The sequence below is a fragment of the Pleurodeles waltl genome, chromosome 5, assembly GCF_031143425.1.
Source record: "Pleurodeles waltl isolate 20211129_DDA chromosome 5, aPleWal1.hap1.20221129, whole genome shotgun sequence".
NCBI lineage: Eukaryota > Metazoa > Chordata > Amphibia > Caudata > Salamandridae > Pleurodeles > Pleurodeles waltl.
Genome location: NC_090444.1, coordinates 98,025,758 through 98,045,699, shown reverse-complemented (window position 1 = coordinate 98,045,699; position 19,942 = coordinate 98,025,758). Strand labels below are relative to the sequence as shown.

The 19,942-nt window shown below is 44.8% G+C and overlaps 1 protein-coding gene across 2 annotated transcripts in view; it reads right to left on the bottom strand.

The window, feature by feature from the left end:
• The window catches only part of LOC138295412 (U4/U6 small nuclear ribonucleoprotein Prp4-like), a 105,807-nt gene extending 86,130 nt beyond the window's left edge, over positions 1-19,677 (bottom strand). Inside the window, exons 1-2 of one of the 2 annotated variants that reach the window (XM_069233696.1) lie at positions 19,435-19,677; positions 10,983-11,072 (exon numbers count right to left, since the gene is read on the bottom strand). The gene's annotated coding sequence lies outside the window, so the exon portion shown is untranslated. The remainder of the gene's footprint in view (positions 1-10,982; positions 11,073-19,434) is intronic. The other variant, XM_069233695.1, reaches the window with a different exon arrangement.
• Positions 19,678-19,942: the final 265 nt, after the last annotated feature.

The window sequence follows — 19,942 nt, the reverse complement described above, 5'->3', positions numbered from 1 at the left end:
TGCCCTGCAGCACCTCCTGCGAAGAGGAGTTGGTGTGCTGCCATGGCTCACCCACGGAGAAGGTGGGCAAGGAGGAACAACTGAGTAGTCCTGAGGGCTGTGCTATCTTGGAGGATCACCAGGGAGGTGAGACAGGACAGGAAAACTCCCCCCCTCCCCCCAAGTCCCCAACACCTGGAATTGGGCCGGAGGTCCCAAGGGGAGGAGGGCCCAGACGGACACTCTCAGACACTGCTCGAGGCAGCAACTCATAGTCACCACCAAACCTCACATTCTGCTCACCTGTTCAACTTGTGAGCGGCCTGCTCATTGGGTGGGGGCCGACTGACCTGGTAACACCGGAGTAATTCCTGCATTGCTTTGGCCCTAGCTGTTCATGCTTAACCACAGTGTAAGAGGGCCATGGTCCGTTTGGGTCTGCCTGGAGCTGGACAAATGGTTGATGAGATGGGAAGAGACAAGCCGCCACCGCCTCCCATGTTCGCACAGACCATGATGTCAGCCTTAAGTAACACAGGAACCATCTGCAACCCTCCCGGGTCACACCAAAATCCTGCACAATCTGCAACAATCCTAGAGGCAATCCAGGACTCAAGAGACACAGTGGAGGCCAGGGTAAGCGAGGATAAGGTTGAAGTCTCCTTGCTACATCAGGATCTCAGAAATGTTGCAAGCTGAATCACTGATGCCGAAAACAGAATATCCTTGGTTGAAGATGACGTGACTACCCTCAAAAAGTGGTTCGCCAAATTGCTATCTCCTACAGTGGACCTTGGAGAGTGCACCAAAGATGCCAAAAATAGATCATGTAGGGATAATCCATGGTTCGTGGGATCCCCCAAAAGCACAGAAGCTTCTAACAGAGCACCACCTGGAAGTGTGGCTGTGGTCCTGGGTCACCAGTGAAAACCTGTGATCGTGGTTTGCGGAAGAACAGGCCCATGGGTCACTGGCCCAGAGACCCCTTAACCGGTCTACTTTCCCTGTGTGGTATATCATCTTCATTGGCCGGGGCTGTTAATTAGCTGCAGTACAGTAAGGAAAGTGAGTAAATGTCTGGTATGCTATCCTGTAAGTGTGGAGGTCTCCATCTTAAATCTTGGCATAAACTTTTGATTGAGGTCTTTGTTATGTTTTTCTCTAGGGCAACATATGCTTCAGGGGTAGAATAATGGGGTGGGGGAAAGTTGGAGGGAGGGGATGTTAAGTGGGTCATCACCTGTTTAATGGTACAAATTTTAAGTCACAGACACCACAGTCACTTGTGCGACTTCCTTAGGGACATAATCCTGAATGTGCCAATCACAAGGCGCATCAGTGATTCCACAGCACAGCTTTGCAGCCCTAATCCACAATGTGCTTCGCACAGCCCCTCATGACAGAAATGAAGATACTTTCCTGGAATGTAAATGGCCTCCTGGACCACATCAAATGGTCTGCAGTCTTCAGTTACACAAAACGTTTCCAGCCCTCTGTTCTTCTCGGTTACAAGAAACTCATCTCTTCAGGTGGGCAGTGCCCCTTCTTTCAGTGATACGGGTATGATAGAGTATATCACTCAGGGTACACTTGAGGCTTCCATGGGGTGGCTCTCTTATTACACAGAGGCTTTCCTTTGACAGTGACAAAGGTAAAGGTACACACAGATACCCAGGAGAGATAAATAGGGCTGCAGGGTTCGCTCAAAAGGCAAACGTTATAACTTTGTGTCTGTATATATGTTGAACTAACTGCTCTACCCCATACTAGAAACATCGACAACACTCCCACTGACACTTCCGCAGGGTAGTACCATTATAGAAGGGGACTTTAACACAGTCCTGGATCCAGAGTCTGAGTCGACAGTGAGACGATTCCAGTCGAGGCAACTTGCCACTTGGAGAAACTCCCTAGGTCTCTGTGATGCAAGGAGGGTATGGCACCCCCATGACCTTGCAAAACCCCACACATTGGATGCCCACAGGAAAAGGACACACATTGACCTACTGCTGCTGCCGGCAACAGATGTCCCTCAAGTGTTCAAGGTTCATATCTTGCCACAGAGGATCTCTGAAAACACACCGTTTCTAATATGTTTGAGGTGGTCAGCACCCACTCAGCACCCTATGTGGCGTCTTAACGTATGGCATTTGAGAGATCGAGGACTGCTCCGACTATGTGGAATCTGAACTCCAAGCCTATTTCGAGATTAGATGGGGTACAGTGAGCCCGGCTGGAACCCTTTCATCAGCCAGCAAACTTACCTTTAGTGGCCCTGTAAAAGGGTATATCTGGGATGCTTACAAGAAGAAATTGGAGCAAAATACAACTCTGGGATCGAAATCCTAGCCCTAGAGCAGCAAGCGCTGTTAGTATCCTCCGAGGAGATCAAATGTCACCTCACAGTGGCTAGGACAAGGGTGAGAAATTTTGCTGGAGTAGGCCCTACAATGTTGAAGAGCATCCACAAGGTGGGTCTATGAGCAAGGAGACAAGACAGAGAAGCTCGTATGTTGGCTGGCCACCAGAGAGATTGCATCTAGGGTGGTTCCGCAAATCATGACGCTTTTGGGGTGGATAAAGATCCGTACCTCAGATACTGTGCAGGTGTTTCTGAACTATAATCAAGATTTGTATGAGCCAAGACCACAGCCTCTGCAGGAGGCAATGTGCCCCTTGTTGAAGGACATCCTGATCCTCCTAAGGTCCCCCAGTCGCTTGCTAGTGACCTGGACCTGCCAACTACACCTCAAAAAATTGATGAGTTGCTTACAGACCTGCTCCCTGATAAACCCAGGGCCCGATAGGCTCCCTGTCAAGTATTACCAGACGTTCTGCAGTCTCCTGCATTTACAGCATATGTGTGCAGATGAGGCCATGATAATGATGATCCTTAAAACGAGTCAGCCACCGGATAGATGAGACTCTTAATGGCCGATCTCACTGATTAATGCCGAGATTAAACTGTTCACCAAGAACCTGGCCAACCGGCTGCAGTTGATCCTGCCCTATCTGATCCACCCTCATCAATGAGGCTGCATGCTGGCCCGTGGCACCCAACATTCCATTTGTAGAGTCAAGTGGCTCTCTCCCAAGCTCACCGTCTTCGAGGACCCTCTGCCCTGCTCATGATAGACTTTGTAAAGGCCTTCAACATAGTAGACTGGAATTTCTTCGTCACGGTTTTGAACAGGCAGGACTGGGGCCCTACTTATGTAAGCGTATTTCGCTTTGGTACTCTAAACCAGCTGCCCAGGTCCAAATTTATGGATCCCTTTCCGATATGTAGGAGGACCCAACAAGGCTGTCCTTTTTCCCCTCTTCTTTGTCCTAGCTATTGAACCTCTGGCAAGACTTATACGCTTGGATGCCTAAGTGCAGGAATGGGCATGGGGCAATGGCCTTGGGGAACACATAGCCTTGTATACTGATGATGTCTTGCTCTTCCTGATGGACCCGCAAAACACTGGTCCAAGTTCTATGGAAATCCTTGATATTTTTGAGGTGGCCTCTGGTTTGCAAGTGAATAGAGCAAAGTCTTTGTTGGTCCCAACAGGAGGTGACTCAGGGGTATATACCTGGCAGTTTGCAATCCTGATACTTCGTTTGACTTGCCACATTTTGCTACTCTCCGAGTTGACATGGACCCTCACAATTTCCCTCTCCAAATCTCTAAAATGTGGTTCCAAAATCTCTACTCCATCATTTGTTCCTACCTATGGATGGGTGGCCACCCCAGGATCACCTTTGCTAATTGCCAGCAATCCCTCTACGACAGAGGTCTGGGAATGGTGGACTTGCAGTGCAGCTATATAACTTCACAGGTAACAAATAATGATTAGCTTGATGGGGACTAGGATGATCCAGCTTATCAAGCAGAGTTGGCACTGTTGAGACACGACAGGATAGTGGCAGTTCTACATTGAGACACAATCCCTCAGATAATCCAGAATCTCACTCAGATTATCTTCCTGAAATGGAGGAAAGCGCTCCACATTACGGGCTGCGATTGCAAGCTGGCACTGATGACTCCTCCTCCGTAAAGGGAGATGGCTGCTACAGACAATGAGGTTGGAGGAGTTTTCGAAGTGGAACAAGATAGGAATCACTCATCTTGGGAATATGTGGTCGGGTAGTCAATTATAAACATTCCAGGAGCTTCAGGATTGGTCTCACTTCTACTGGGCTCAGTTCAATAAGTACTTGCAACTGTGGGATGCGCTGAGGGCTAGTGTTTCCCCAGACACAGCAATCACTCCTTCAGCCTCTTGAGGCTAAGCTGTTGACCAGGAAGTTAACTAAAGTTGCATTCTCCCAGGTCTGTCGATCTCTAGTAATTAATACACCAGACCAGTTCCCTAGATTGAAGCAAAGATGGGAGGTATGGGTTGGTGAGCTGAATGACACTAATTGGAGAGAGAGAGAGAGGCCAAGTTGGCCCACACAGAGAATTAGCTATCTCCACACCCCTCAGGCTAATTCAGCTTAACTACTTACACTTAAACTATAGGACACCCCTGCGACTCCACCGAGCTGGTAGTATTCCTCAAGCTAACTGCTTCCAATGTGCATTGTCAGAGGCAGTTTTTTCCATGTTGTCTACCATGATTTGGTACTTGGTGACTGAACATATTATATCCGTGCAATGTGCTGTATGTGGTGACAGGGATGCAATTAACTGTACCTGTTATTTGTGCTGAAAATCAATAAACTGGTTTAGCAACGACAACAAAAACATTTTGTTTAAGGTTGGTGCTCTGAAAAATCCCCTGAGAGATCTCCGACAGGTCCGTTTGACTCCTAACACTTTTATCCAAATGAACATAACTCATTGCGAGTGGCTAAAGACTTAGGCCAGTGCTCTTTTTCCCTAAAAGGAGAACAGTTTTAATGGACTTATGAAATCTACTAGATGTGATCCCAATTATTTCGGGGCACATGGCACTCATACATTAGCTGTACTTGTAAGGCTGAAGAACTACTCACAACAGCAAGAGGTCCATGTGAAAACAACTTGTCAGCCGAAGGATGTGAAAATGTGGAAATGTTTGCAGCTCTTAAGAGTTAATCATTGATGCTCTTCATAACATCATATGTGATGTCACAACGGATGTCGTCAATGAAGTCACTTGTTATGTCGTGTCAGAGGCCAGTAGCAATTGTGGAAATATTTACAGCCCTTAAAAGCTGTATAAACATTCGCAGCTCTTAAGAGCCAAATAAATATTTGCATCTCTTATGAGCTCATAAATGAAGCTTTACGTATTTTACTTCAACTGTACTTAGCAAACCTATTACTCCAGCACTGCATATGAGACACTGTTTCCATGACCTATCTAAGCAGAGTGGAATCAGTTTAGGAACCGTATGAGGCCCTCTTCTTCCAGCTATTACAGATGCCCTTGAAATGAGCAGTAGTTCTGCTGAGAAGTGGTAGTACTGTTTCACTAACCCTTCGGTAGCCCTGCTGGTAAGTGGAGGCACTAAGCATTTAAAGTATACAAAACAATCTATACAAGGGAGGATAGTGTCCTACTCAATGAATAGCAGCCGAGTTGGAAAGTAGTATTATTGTTGATGTAAACTATGACTGCTGGTAGCTTCTCACATGTCCACTATGATGCAGCAGCCATAAGGATGGTAATGAGGGAATGCACACTGTCAATATAATCCTTGTTCACGCTACTGAAACTATCAACAAGAGCCAGTCTTCTTCACACAGAGACTCTTTCAAAACAAAGCACTTCATCAAACTTAAAGCAGGATCTATTGCGTTTGTCTATGGTTGATTCCCCAACGTTCATAACAATAAAAAAACTAGTCTCAAAATGTGGTAATTGATATTTCCATTTTATATTGGTTGTTATGGACTCGATTTTTAAAAGAAATTAAACTAGAGACGATCAATGCAGCTTCTGAAAGCTATTTACAACATCAATAACTGTTAGAATTTACTGATTCCCTAGAAAATAATTAATCCATTTTGAGAAGTAAGTGACATTGTTGAGACAAGGAAAGAAAAACCTGCAAACCCAATCTGGTACTTTTGATGGCTATATAAAATAGGTAGCGTCAAAGACAGTATGTTTCGCTTTTAAATAGTACATGAACAGAGAGTCTAACAAAATATGGGAACGCATGTATTCAGAGCATTTACACATGCAAATAGATCAACACACATACATACGTACACCTATTTTCATGAAGTCCAATGAGGGTGCAGGCACCCATGAAAACACTGCATCACAAATGACGTAAGCTAATAATGGGTCCCTGTGTGGACACACAAATAAAGCCATAAAGGGGACCTTACCAACAAAGGTTTTGTGGAATGCTTCATCATTTAACCCCTCTTCCAGGATGATGGTGCGTGTGGTTGGGCTCAACCAGAAATCTGGGAGCACTCAATATTGTAAGGATGAGGAAGAATAACATTATTTAGGGAATAAATATACAAACTGATTTTAAGGAGAGTCGCCCTGATAAGGCTACAAACACTTGGTACTATGGAAGTACCGTCGCGTGGGCTCTCATTATCCTAACGAGGCTGTTGGATTTGGGCTGCAGCGTCACCTGAATCGTGAGGAACTGAGTCAAATCTCACACCATGTGACACCTGTCAGCCTAATCCATTTCTGGCCAATTATCAGCACCTCATCTCTGTCTGAGAACAAGGATGATTGTGGCAGCCGGGCGCATGACAAGAATGACTTCTCAGGTAAATCGTGGTGTATCAGATCTCATCGTTTTCTCTCAGTTACGCTACTCTCACACATACAAACACAAACCGAGGCAGAGAATGGTTCAACAAGATTAATTGAAACAACTGCGTCTAAGATAAAATGGCATGAATTGCAATAATTAAAATGATGAAACATGCTAGAAGCAAAACGGTGACGGAAAACGTGAAACACAGGAAAAGTCTCACCATACTGTCACTAAAAAGTAATATATGTTGTGCCTACCCAAGCTATGTTAGAGCACAGCGTGATGAGCCCTAATCCGCCCTTCAGGTTTCCCCCCTGGGAAGTCATCATACCCCATACCTGAGCAAGGAAGCCTGTTGTCTAGAGAGACACCATCTCCATGTAGGCCAAGGAGCCGGTAGTCTCAGCAAGCAGCTGTAGCAAAGTTAGGCAGCATGTGGTTGTGGTCATCTGGCTGGGATCTCCCTCTAACATGCATAGGACAGGAAATGTTTTTATAATAAAACAACTAATGTTCTGGGAAAATGTCTCCACATAATGTTCTGTATGTTTCTGCAAATGTTGGAGACCCAGTGTACCATTTTGATGGCAACCCGATCTCGCTGCAGCCTTGAGGAAAGCACAAAGTGAGAATAATGTGTTGCTAAGAACCACAATGCTTTCCTGGGTGAAAGAACAACTAGATTAAGAAAATAAAACAGCACCACGAATGTGGCTGATGCTAAAATAATAAAAATGAAGCAGAATACAATTTAACTCTGCTAAAGGTCACAAGCGTCAGGCCTCGCTGCTAACATAATGTGCCTACAGGCATCACTAAAATGGCTGTACAACAGTACTGAACTGGAGGCTACAGGGTAATAACGGCCTCTGCATCACTGTTACAGTATACATTACGGCCATTGTTTTATTGCCTGTGTGTGTGTCAGAAGGCCTTCATCAAGTCCAAAATATGGGAGGACATATTCATCTCCTGGAAAAGCAGGGTAAAGTGACATTAGAGGTTCATTAAAGTGGTCACCTAGGGTGAAGTGCACAATTGTGAAATTGTGAGTCACTCATGCTATTTTAATTGCAAAATGTCAAAAGTGAGAGTGTTATAGGTGAGACATGTCACAGGACAAAGACACAAATTCAATAAAAGGCATACTCCTAGAAATATGCAATACTGATCACTAATTTGTTTTAAATCTTACCCTAAGTCGGACAGGTCATTAGCCCCATGGAGTGTGTGGTGGGACTGGTACTGTAGTCACACTCTACTAGGAGTCATAGGATGAGATAAATGTTGGCTACAAGATGGAGCCCAGTAGTGTCAAAAAAAGGAACTCCTCATCTTTAAGAACAACACCGCACCATAGACTCCACCCCCACCCCCAGCAGACCATGCCCATCACCTCGACATCATCCTGGATAGCAAGCTATCTATGAAGAAACAAGCTGACACAGTCTCATCCTCTTGCTTTCACACCTTTCGCTTTGCAAGATCTTCAGGTGGCTCCCAGCAGACACCAGAAGGACAGTCAATCAAGTCACCATCACCAGCAGACTGGACTACGAAACACGCTGTATGTAGGAGTCACAGCACACCTCTCGAAGAGACCTCAGGCAATACAGACCTCGGTGGCAAGACTCGTACTCAACCTCCCCAGAGGGAGGCACATCACACCCCATCTCAAAAAACTGCACTGGCTCCTGATTCAGAAGAGATGCTAGGTCAAGATTCTGACCCACGTATACAAGGCCATGCACAACGAAGGACTGGAATACATCAACAAATGCCTGACCTTCCACCAACCGACCAGACACCTCCAATCAGTTTCCTTCTCCCTCGCAGACACCCCACAGATCTGTCGAGCCAACAGCAGAGGACACTCCTTCTCACATCCTGTAGCCAAAGCTTGGAACAACCTCCCCCTGTTTAGACAGCGGACTGATTTCTCTAAAAGGCCCTGTCCCTCTTTTTTGTGTCCAGACAGGCTGTGTGACGGCTGGATGGGCCATCTGGTCGTTACGATGACACATAGCAGGCCAGTAATTCCACAGCACTGCACTCATATGGGAATGAAAAGCAATATGTACCGTAACAGGCCGCTGTGTATAATGTACTGCTCTGACACACAAACCCTTACAGCCGCAGAAGTTGCACATAGTGTTTGCCCAGAATCTCCATTTTATAATTACTTTGTAACTTTTGTAAAAGAAAACAAGCATTTGCAATTGAATAGGTCTTAAATTTGCTTGAGTTAGAGCTATTGGTGTTGTAAATGTATAACTGGGCTTTTCTTGTCACATAAATTGGTCAACCCTGCCGCATAATTTTGTCTTTTCCTGCCTTTTACTGAGTTTGTTACTAAAGCAATACATTCACCAACCTGCAATCCAGGAACACAGCTTTAATAATCCAGCCTCAAATGAATGATCCGTGGAAGGATTAACATTAGTATCTCAAAATAAATGGTCTGGGGAAGATCCAATGCAATGATAGGAGGCCTGGCTAGCAAACTAACATTTTCACTGACACCTGTTTTTTTTTTTTTTATATATATTTTTTTTAAATAAAAACTTAAATTTACCAGTACATGCCCCTTTAAACATTGCAGAGTCCCTGTGAACAAAACGGTGTCTGAAAACGGATATCGGCCACAAAGTATAGATTCCAGCGAACAGCTAAACCATTAAGCTACAAAGTTCTGTGTTTTGAACACCCTGGGCATGTGGGCAGAAGTACTTCATTAAAGAAAAGCTCAGCTTGGCACTTGACTGATAGCAATAGGTGCTGGTTAGCAATTTAAGTAACTGTAAATACAAAAATGATAGGATAGCCCAAAAATGCACTTCATCACATTGTCGTCATCTTTTGACAGCGCCCATGAGTAAAAACAAAAAGAAAACATGAGTGGAAACCGAGAAAAGACTACTTAACAAAATAAAAGAAAGTTAATTTTAAAAAATACAAAATTGCACTTTTGTTTGTCCTGCTGGGCATGTTTTTTGCCAGTCACAGGCCTCCTGTTTGCGGTCACTGGATGTTAAAAAGAGGAAAATACTACCTCGATCACGTCGGGAGTAGCGAACAGACACTAATTGATTTCAAATCTATTAATGTTTGATCCCTCCTCCACACAGAGGTCATGCCTTGACGAGTCTGTAAAGAAGAGTGCCACGCAAACCAACAAATGGTGAGCGACAGGCGGGTTCCAAGCCTGAACACTGAACACAAAAGTGTCTTGCATGCACTAGCGCATGCACTCGTAGGCTTGACGCTAAAAAGGACAGAATAACGCTGACATCTGACTAAGCGCGTGTATAACTAACCTACTCACAATACTGCTCTGGAGGTCCAATGGCATCTACAAGGAGGAAAGGGAGTCAACTATTTCCAAAGACACCCATATGGGTGCAGGAAGGCATTACGCTAAGTAACAATTAATCAAGAGAACATATGAGTTAAACATGACACAGAACCTTTCTGAACATAGCAAGTGCAGTACAGAGATTTCTTATAGTAAATAAGCAAGTAGAAAGACATCCTTACAGTAAATAAATAACTTGAAAGACATCGTAGCGCTCCCTTTAGGATTTAAATAAACCTTTCTTCTATGAAAAGAACACAAATGTCTAACAAAGATTTAGAGACTTGCGGTATCACTCATGAGGGTGAAATATTTATAGTCTCTTCGGCAGCTAGCAAAACTGTGGGATTAGTGAAATGGAAAATGCGCCCCTTCCCTGCCTATCGGCAAGACAGGACTGGGGAGTTTAAAATCAGAGTCTGAGAAGACCTGTCAGCCCGAGTCACATATCACGACAAAAACAATACACTGCTGGAATGCAGTGCTGCGGTGCCATACATAACTCACTTGTTTTACAGGAAATCTTATGCAACGTGAGCAGATTACACTAAAATGTAAAGTGTTCAAGAGAAAATCTAGATATTAGGAATGATTTTACAGCGTGTTTGGGGACAATTCAGTAGTTCCGTTTTTTTTTTTTTTAAATTAGGTTCTTTTAACAGTCAGGAGCAGTGAAGCGAGATAAGAGCGGGAAATGGTAAGAAGAAAACATGTAACTGGTGCCAATCGCAGTGGCGTGTGCATGTGTAGGGACTGGGTGGAGTAAAAAGGGGGCTGCCTGGGGAACAAACATTGCCAACAGTAGTACAGTAGAGATTCTCCCGCCAGCTTGCAAGGACGCTCTGAGGGCCACAGGCACTACAAGGAAGAAAAAAAAATTACATGTGTCCGCCCCTCCCCCAGAAAAGCAAACACTATCGGCAGACATCCCAGCCATTACCTCATTAGAAAGAACAGCACCTGGGGTGGGGGCCGAGTGTGTTTACCCTCACCCCATGCCACAGCTCTGCCAGGTTCTACTCCAAACGGTCTATCGGATAGAAAATCAGTGTTAAAAAAAACAAAATACAGACACACAAGCATTTGAACTGCAATGGGTCTTGCGTTCTCTCGAGTTAGAGCTATTAGCATTTTCTTGCCACACAAACTGAAAATAAAAAGTAAAACAGTTGACATAAGTGGCCGGTTCAAAGTGCCGCTGTGAGCTCGCAGAGGCAGACAAAAGGAACAAGCATTTGTAATGCAAGAACAGAAAATGCGCGAGGGAGAGTAATGAATGGAATAAACAAAATCACACATGACTGCAGATGAAAATAAGTAATAGACTTGAGCCCTGTTAACAGAAACAGACTGGAGCCACTGAAACATCCAGCGCTCTGGTCAAATACTATTAGCGTGAGAAAAACGTAATCCCTAAGCACATGCTACATAGGCACAAGTGGAAGGGTACAGTACTAGGGCCATGCTCCAGGGGAGTGCACAACTGTGGAAAAGGTGGGACAAAGAGCAAGGATTGACCACTAGCAAGCAAAGATTTTTTAAGGACACTAAAACAAACCAGTGAAAAAGCAGAGACCCCACAAAGAAGTATAAAAGTATATACACAAGAGGTCTCAAACGCTCGACCTAAAAAGCAAGCTGGGCTGAAATGGCTCTAGATTTAAGATTCAGAGGCCTGCAACACATAGTGCTTAATTTCAGTAATTCTGCGCTCTCACTGCCCAACGGGTCTCAAGTGCAGACAAATCAGCAACAACTAGAGGTGCCCGCAGAATTCATTAAGGCAGCCTCCTGCTTAATGACTCAGCCTGGACCATGGATTACAGAGGCCTCTGTTACAATGTGTGCTTTAACCCTTACTTCTCACTAGGCAGAAAAGTGTGCCGAGTACAGCAACACTTGCATTATTAGTAGCCGTTTCCTCAACCATAAAGATTTCACTTTGCCATTGCCACCTGTCCTAAACCATCAGCCCCCCTCTCTTTTTCGTGTTTAGCTTGAATCCCATCCTCTTTCAATAGCACTTGCTTTCAACCAATATTCATAGAAGAGGTTATAGACACACGGATTTCTTTGCTTTAATGGTTTTTTTCATAAGAAGCATTAGGTGCACTCTCTGTAATTAGTATGAGATCACAGCACATGTTCCTGGTTCGGAGTACCGCCTGCCAAATATTCCCTTGACATACCACAGTCTTCGTTGTTTTTGCTGAAGGATACTGTCAATAGGGTGAGGATGTTAATTTCAATGATGGGTAAGGCTTGAGGACTTAATCAGATTGTATATATAGCAGTTTATGAGAAGTGAAGCCTAATGAAGCTGCACAGATTAGTATTACTGGGGTAAAATACAGGGCCAGATCATGTTGACTGCGCTGAAGATGAGCAATTTTTCCCCTGGTGATGGGTTATTTTGAACGGTTGGTGGAAATCTTTGCACCGCTATTGAACCGACATTTGTACCAGACAACTATTGCAAAATGGTTGAGACAAATGCCATTTGGCAATGGTCGTCGATGCAAATACTACTGCAAAATTTGAACAAAAACTAGTGCAAAATTGCCCTGACCAGAATTTTTATATTACAGCTGCATACAAGTGTTTACTTGTTCTCTGCACTTCACCTAATCTCCCTCTGTTTGCATGCCTACACTCTTTATTAGTTAACAACTTCATCGACAGAGTAGATATTTCATTAGGACTGCTATGATTTGCGTGCTTTTTACTCATCTTCTTGTAGTCTGACCCCCATTTCCACCCCTAAATCACAACTATACTAAAATATGTGCCTCACATTTTTATTTGGAGAAAGTTTTGGGCTTCATTTCGTTTTAGTTAAATCCTCCGCCATTCATCTAATATCCCGCTTTTTATTACCAGTAGTTACTGCACAATATATTGCCTTTCTCAATAAACAAGTCATCAGTGGCACTCCTTTAGAGTGGAGGAACGCTGCCCCACTTTAATCCCCTCCCCAAGAAATGCCACAGAGACAAAAAAAGAAAACGGTAATGAAGGTAATTCATCACCATTTTATTTTTCGTCAACCCGACCTGAACTGTGTCAGGACGGGGCGGGGCCTGCTGAGTGGCAGCAGTGGAGAGCTGCCTGCCTGTGCACTAGTTTACAGTGCGCATGCCCCTCTGGCCGGCCGTCTTGCAATGGCCAGCCTGACATGCACACTAAAACTCTCTCAATCCAGACGTGTTAGACATCTGCGGAGGCCGTTCCTTTTCTTAGCTCGCTGCCAAAGCCTGGAATAACCTCCCCCACCACCTGCAAACTGCACACACCCTCCCCAACTTCAGGAAGAAGCTCAAGACCTGGCTGTTTGACAAGAGGCCATTAGTACTCAGCGTCAGTTCCCCAGCACCTGGATAGCCCCGGGGGTGATAAGCCACACTCTACTAATACTAATTAATTATCCGTAAATTACCTTGCTTCATCCACCATGCCTTAAACTGCCATACCTTACCTACAGTAACTATCTAATTACCACAAATACTATATCGGCCACACCTACCTTACATACAAACCATATTTACCTGTAATACCTATCATCTCTATTTACCATATCTAGCCTAATGTACCTATCTATCATCCATACCTATTCTGCCGTATTTGACCTACCTAGGTACCTGCCTCTGCAATACATTCTTCTTACACATGCCCTGTGCAGGGATGGGTTGTGAAAAAGGGGCAGGCACACAAGCACATACTCTCAACACAAACAGTCACACATGAACATCACACATACAGGCATAAAACATACATGTTCTGAAAGATAGTACACATAAAGCTGCACTCAAACATTTCCCCCGCCTTCAGCTACGAGCGCTGTGCGTTGGACAAGTGGCAAACGTCGTCATAGCCCAAAATGTAACGAGCATGTTTGCAGAGTCACATTAATCAATTAGAGTTCTCTTGATGCTATTTGCTTGTAACAGACGTTTTATGCTACCCAGCCAAATTACACTTTTTATCAACCACAGAAAGATTTAATTCTAAGTGGATGTGTCAAACCTATAACCATAGGGTAAAACGCGGGCCCCAGGAGCTGAGGCATTAGTCCAGTAAGCTTCCAGACCCAGATCAGAAGTGACAAATATGTACCACTGTTGCATGCCACAAAGGAAAAAAAAATCACTTTCTAACAACTAAGCATTGGCAAAGCCAAAAAAGCAGGCCTTGGCCAGTATGAAATGGTGTGTTTGTTATGTACTTATAAACATCTGCACTAAACAAAAACAAGTATTTCAAAATACATAAAAAAACAAATCAGTTATAACACTGAAGTGAATTCATATGGAGGTGCTTTTTCCATTCCTAGCCACAAGGTGTCCTCCTTCCCCAAATTTTTGCGGGCAGTTTTGTGAAAAAAAAAAAAAAAAAAAAAAAAAAAAAAAAAAAAAAAGTGCAGCCTTTTTACAAAACTGCAGATTTCACAATTTGTTTGCAAATCGCGAAATCTTTGAGGGTCTGACAGAAGATGTCATCAATGATATAATATGTGGAGTAATTGGGTGTGCATGGCGAAGGCACGAGTTACAGCTACCTTAGGGCACGAGTTACTTGAAATAACTAACTAGAACTGCTGAATTTCTATTGTTTTGTACAAGTAAATTCAGAACCCCTATAACATCCCTGTAACCTTTGTTTTTTTCTGTGAATTTCTATGTTTTTTTAAATTCTTATTCCTAACTATAACGTCCCTGTAACCTTTGTTTTTTTCTGTGAATTTCTATGTTTTTTTTTTTTTAAAGTAAAGTGATTTTACTTACCATACGTTAATCCAAACACCGCCGCGCACGGCTAGGGTTGGCCGCATGGCCTACAGTCAATCCCTATAACCACCCAACCCCATGTCGCACACAGCCTTTGGCCATGCACGGCAGGGGTTGGCCACAGGGCCTCTCTCTGTGATTTGATCTCCGATTGGGTTCTTCAGTGTCTGAGTGGGTCTTAAAGTTGGTGTGTGAGTCTGAGTGGGTCTGAGAGGGTGCATGCGTGTCTGAGTGGGTGTGTGAGTGGGCGCATGAGTCTCCGACTGCATCTAGGACAGAATGAATTAGTGTATGAATGTGTCTGTAAATGTTTTTTTTGCTTATTCGTGAATTTGTCGCAAAGTTACAGTCGCGACGAATTAGCAAATATCATGCAGCATGAAAAAAATATATAATAATAATAATTCTCCTGGGACCTTAAACTGGCAGAGGCAACTTTCTGGTGAGGTTGCGGCCAACCAATCTCGGCAGTTCTGGTGGTGTGAGAATTCGCGAAGTCACTGCGAAGTAATCTGCATGCTTGGATATCTCAATTTATTTTCCCTTTAATATCTCGAAAAATATTGAACAGATTTACAACAAAAAAAGTGAAAGCGCGATCTGCGTACCAACAGCTGGCTTTCTGCCAAATTTGGTGTAATTCCGTCCAGTAGTTCGGGCTATAGTCGTGTTCAAAGCTCCTATAGGAATTAACATGGGAAACGCAGATTTTTTTAGCACCCACCCCCTGCTTTTTTGCTATATGTTTTTCCTTTTTACGTAAATGCTTTGTTTTTACCTCTGTGCATTTTCTGGCAGTTTTTGTATAGCGCGTATTCAACCCCGAAGGTTTTGGACCGCTTTATGCGAGTGCCAGTTACATTACACCAGATCATATTTATTTTTCAGAGGCACTGAGAGGTTACGTGATTCGCCCAAAATCACAATATGCGGAGTCCACACTAAGACACGAACCTGATTCACCAGTTTCAAAGTCAGCAGCTCTGGCCCTAATGTTGCATTCAGAATAGATATAGGGTGGCAGGCAGAAGCCATATGAAGGCTCGGCATGAGGTCAAAGTTGCAGAGGACCTCCGCCTGAGCTAGGCTTTAGCATGGATGTCAAGTCACCAAAATGCGATGAGTAGCCGAAGTGACAGCACACGCCATTTCATCTTTACTTTCAATAACACACACATACATACACATTGACTCGTACACACACACTCTTTTACATAAGCACAGTCTCACCCACAAGCATGCACACAACATACGTTTAAAAGTGTGATAGAAATGGGGTCTTTGGTTGGCAGTCAGGTTACCCCCTGTCCAAGCAAGGACTCTCACTTTAGTCAGGTTAAAGGAGAATCACCCTCAGTTAACCCCGCTTACCCCCTTGCTAGCCTGGCACAAGCAGGCAGGCTTAACTTCAGAGTCTAGGTGTAAAGTATTTGTACCAACGCACACAGTAACTCAGTGAAAACATTACAAAATGACCCAACACGAGTTTGGAAAATAGGAAATATTTATCTAAACAAAACAAGACCAAAACGACAAAAATCCAACAAACACAAGTCAAGTTAATAATGAAAAAGCAAAAAGAGTCTTAAATCTTTTTGTAAACAGGTAAAACACTGTTAGCGTTGAAAAGTACCTGGGTAGCGTCAAAATAACACGCACGGGCGAGTGTGCGTAAAACAAAGTAGGCAATGCGTCGATTTCTCACCTGCAAGCGAGATTGTGTGCCATTTCTCCTTCTCCGGTCGAGCCGGTGTGCATCGTTTTACCGCCCCGCAGGGGAACAAGTGTCGATCTGGGCAACACTCAGGTCCGGGCAGGCGTTGCGTCGTTTTTCCGCACCCAGCAAGGTTTGCATCGAAAATCCTGCCGCACGGTGATGGCAAAACCGCGCTGTGTGGGTTGTGACGTTACCAGCCTCCATCAGCTATGCAGTACGTCGTTTCTCCAGCTGCGTGCGTCAATCTCCTGCGTCGATTTCGGCCGCAGAGCCGGCGGCGCGTCTTTTCTTCAGCCGCTCTCAAAAGTTGCATCGGAAATGTTCCCACACGGCGGTCTATGCATGGATTTTCAAGCTTGGGCTGCAGCCTTCACCTGTCAAGGCCCCAGGAACTAGATAGGGCACCACTTGGCAGGGCAGGAGTCTCAGCAGAGAGTCCATGTGTTTGCAGGGGAAGCCTTTGATGGCCCTGAGACTTCAACAACAGGAGGCAAGCTCAGGACAAGCCCTTGGAGATTTCTTCACAAGCAAGAATGCACAACAAAGTCCAGTCTTTGTCCCCTTTCACCAGGCAGAAGCAACAACTGCAGCATAGCTCCACAAAGCACAGGCAGGGCAGCACTTATCCTCAGCTCTTCTCCAGCCAGAGGTTCCTCTTGATTTCTAGAAGTGATCTAAAGTATGTTGTTTTGGGTGCCCTTCTTATACCCATTTTGGCCTTTGGAGTAGGCTTACTTTAAAGGAAAGTCTTTCTTGTTTGTGAAATCCTGCCTTGCCTAGGCCAGGCCCCAGACACACACCAGGTGGTTGGAGACCGCATTGTGTGAGGGCAGGCACAGCCCTTTCAGGTGTGAGTGACCACTCCCCCCCTCCCTCCTAGCATAGATGGCTCATCAGGGTATGCAGGCTACACCCCAGCTCCCTTTGGGTCACTGTCTAGAGAGAGGTGCAAACAGCCCAACTGTCAAACTGACCCAGACAGGGAATCCACAAACAGGCAGAGTCACAGAATAGGCTCACTTTCTAAAAGTGGCATTTTCAAACACACAATCTCAAAATCAACTTTACTAAAATATGTATTTTTAAATTGTGAGCTCAGAGACCCCAAACTCCACATGTCTACCCGCTCCCAAAGGGAATCTACGCTTTAATCATTTTTAAAGGTAGCCCCCATGTTAACCTATGAGATAGATAGACCTTGCACAGAGAAAACCGAATTTGGCAGTATTTCACTGTTAGGACATGAAAAACACATTAGTTTATATCCTCTTAAACATACACTGCACCCTGCGCATGGGGCTACCTGGGGCCTACCTTAGGGGTATTTTACATGTAAGAAAAGGGAAGGGGGAGGTGGGGGAGACCTCCATCAGTGATAGGGAAATAATTCCCTGTCACTGATAGTGCCTACTGCCATGGTTTTCATGGCAGTGCTAATGCCATGGCTGTAGGCGGGGTCATAATCCCGCAGGCGGAACAGTGACGCCCGCCGGGCTAGAGATAGATATCTCCAGCCCAGCAGCTGTTACCACCGTGGCGGTCGGAGTGGTACATTGACAGGTTGGCTTCAGCCAACCCGCCAATGTCATAATATGGCAGTAAATACCGTCAGCCTTTTGGCAGTACTTACTGCCATATTATCGCCGTAAGCCGGGGTCGTACTGACCCCCACAATCTTAAAATCAACTTTACTAAAAGACGTATTTTCAAATTGTGAGCTCAGAGACCCCAAACTCCACATATCTATCCTCTCCCAAATGGAATCTATGCTTTAATCATATTTAAAGGTAGTCCTCATGTTAACCTATGAGAGGGATAGGCCTTGCAACAGTGAAAACCGAATTTGGCAGTATTTTACTGTTAGGACATAAAAAACACATTAGTATATGTCTTACCTTAAACATACCCTGCCCATGGGGCTACCTAGGGCCTACCTTACAGGTGTTTTACATGTAAGAAATGGAAAGGTTTGGGCCTGGCAAGTGGGTACACTTGGCAAGTCGAATTAGCAGGTTAAAACTACAGACACAGCAGTGGCAGGTCTGAGGCATCATTACAGGGCTACTCATGTGGGTGGCACAACCAGTGCTGCAGGCCCACTGGTAGCATTTGATTTACAGGCCCTGGGCACCTCTAGTGCACTGTTCTAGGGACGTACCAGTAAACCAAATATGCCCATCATGGAAATTCAATTACACATACATTTTGCATAGGAGCAGTTGCACTTTAGCACTGGATAGCATTGGTAAAGTGCCCAGACTAACAAAAACAGAGTCCAGCACACATCAACAACCTGAGAAACAGAGACAAAAAGTTAGGGGAGACCACGCCAAGGATAGCAAGTCTAACAATGTGTTTTTTACTTACTTCAGCTAATAAGAAGGGTAATATTCCAGCTAACTGTACTCCATTTTGTATTACACTAAAAGTGAATAACAATGTTTTATTCACTACTAGTGTAATAAAAAAAACTGATTGATAACGAGAAAGTGGAACCCAAAGCAACGTCCATAATAACAAGCTACTCCTTTGTTCCTGGCACTGATTTTGCCACCTCTGAGGCCAGGGGTCGCAAAGGCAGTGCCAGAGGTCGCAAGGGGCAATCTGGGGGTCACAGCTGCCTGGCGACCTCGTGCCTCGAGCTTTTAGTGGCTTGCCCCCCTCTACGCTTAGAACTTCACATCTGACGTCAAACAACCGCATTCCGCTTCACAATGTGCGCATTCAAAGGGAGCACCTCCTAAACCGAAATAATTCACAAGCAAGCACCCTTACTAAAATGCGATGAATGACCGAAAACGCGCTTTTTGCTATATTAATTTTCTCAGGTTCCCTCGCGAAAGAGACATTTTTGCAGCAGTTACAACAAAAACGCATCAAGGACGTCCCACCTCAAATTTGGGGATTTTTAGCACTCTTCGTTGACCATGGAAGCTACGGGCAGTTTTCACGCCTCTCCGAGAAGCATTTCCCGACGCGGCCTCTGGCAGGGCCGAGAAGTCACGCGCCGCCCACCGGGGGTCAAGCGCACCGGGGGCCGTGACAACAGACCCTAAAGTGAGCTCTCCGTGCCCCTGCACTCATTCCTGAGCCCGGCACGCGTCCATTACCATAGCAACCGCAGGACGGGCATTTTACCGCGCCTGAAACTGACGTTGTTCGCCGCCTAGCGTCTGCGTGCGTTGCAAGCCTCTTTCTGGATCAAAGCCGCGTGCTGTTCCATGTATTTGGTTGCCATGTTTATTATTTTTTGAAGGCTACACGACGGCGCGTTTGCTAAAGTATGTTTGTAATCACCTTCTAAACAAAGGGAAAGTAGGTACCGTACATAATATGGGACAGGCTACCCCATCCAAAGTAGAGGACATGAAGAGGAGCAGCTGCCTGACACCAGGCGAA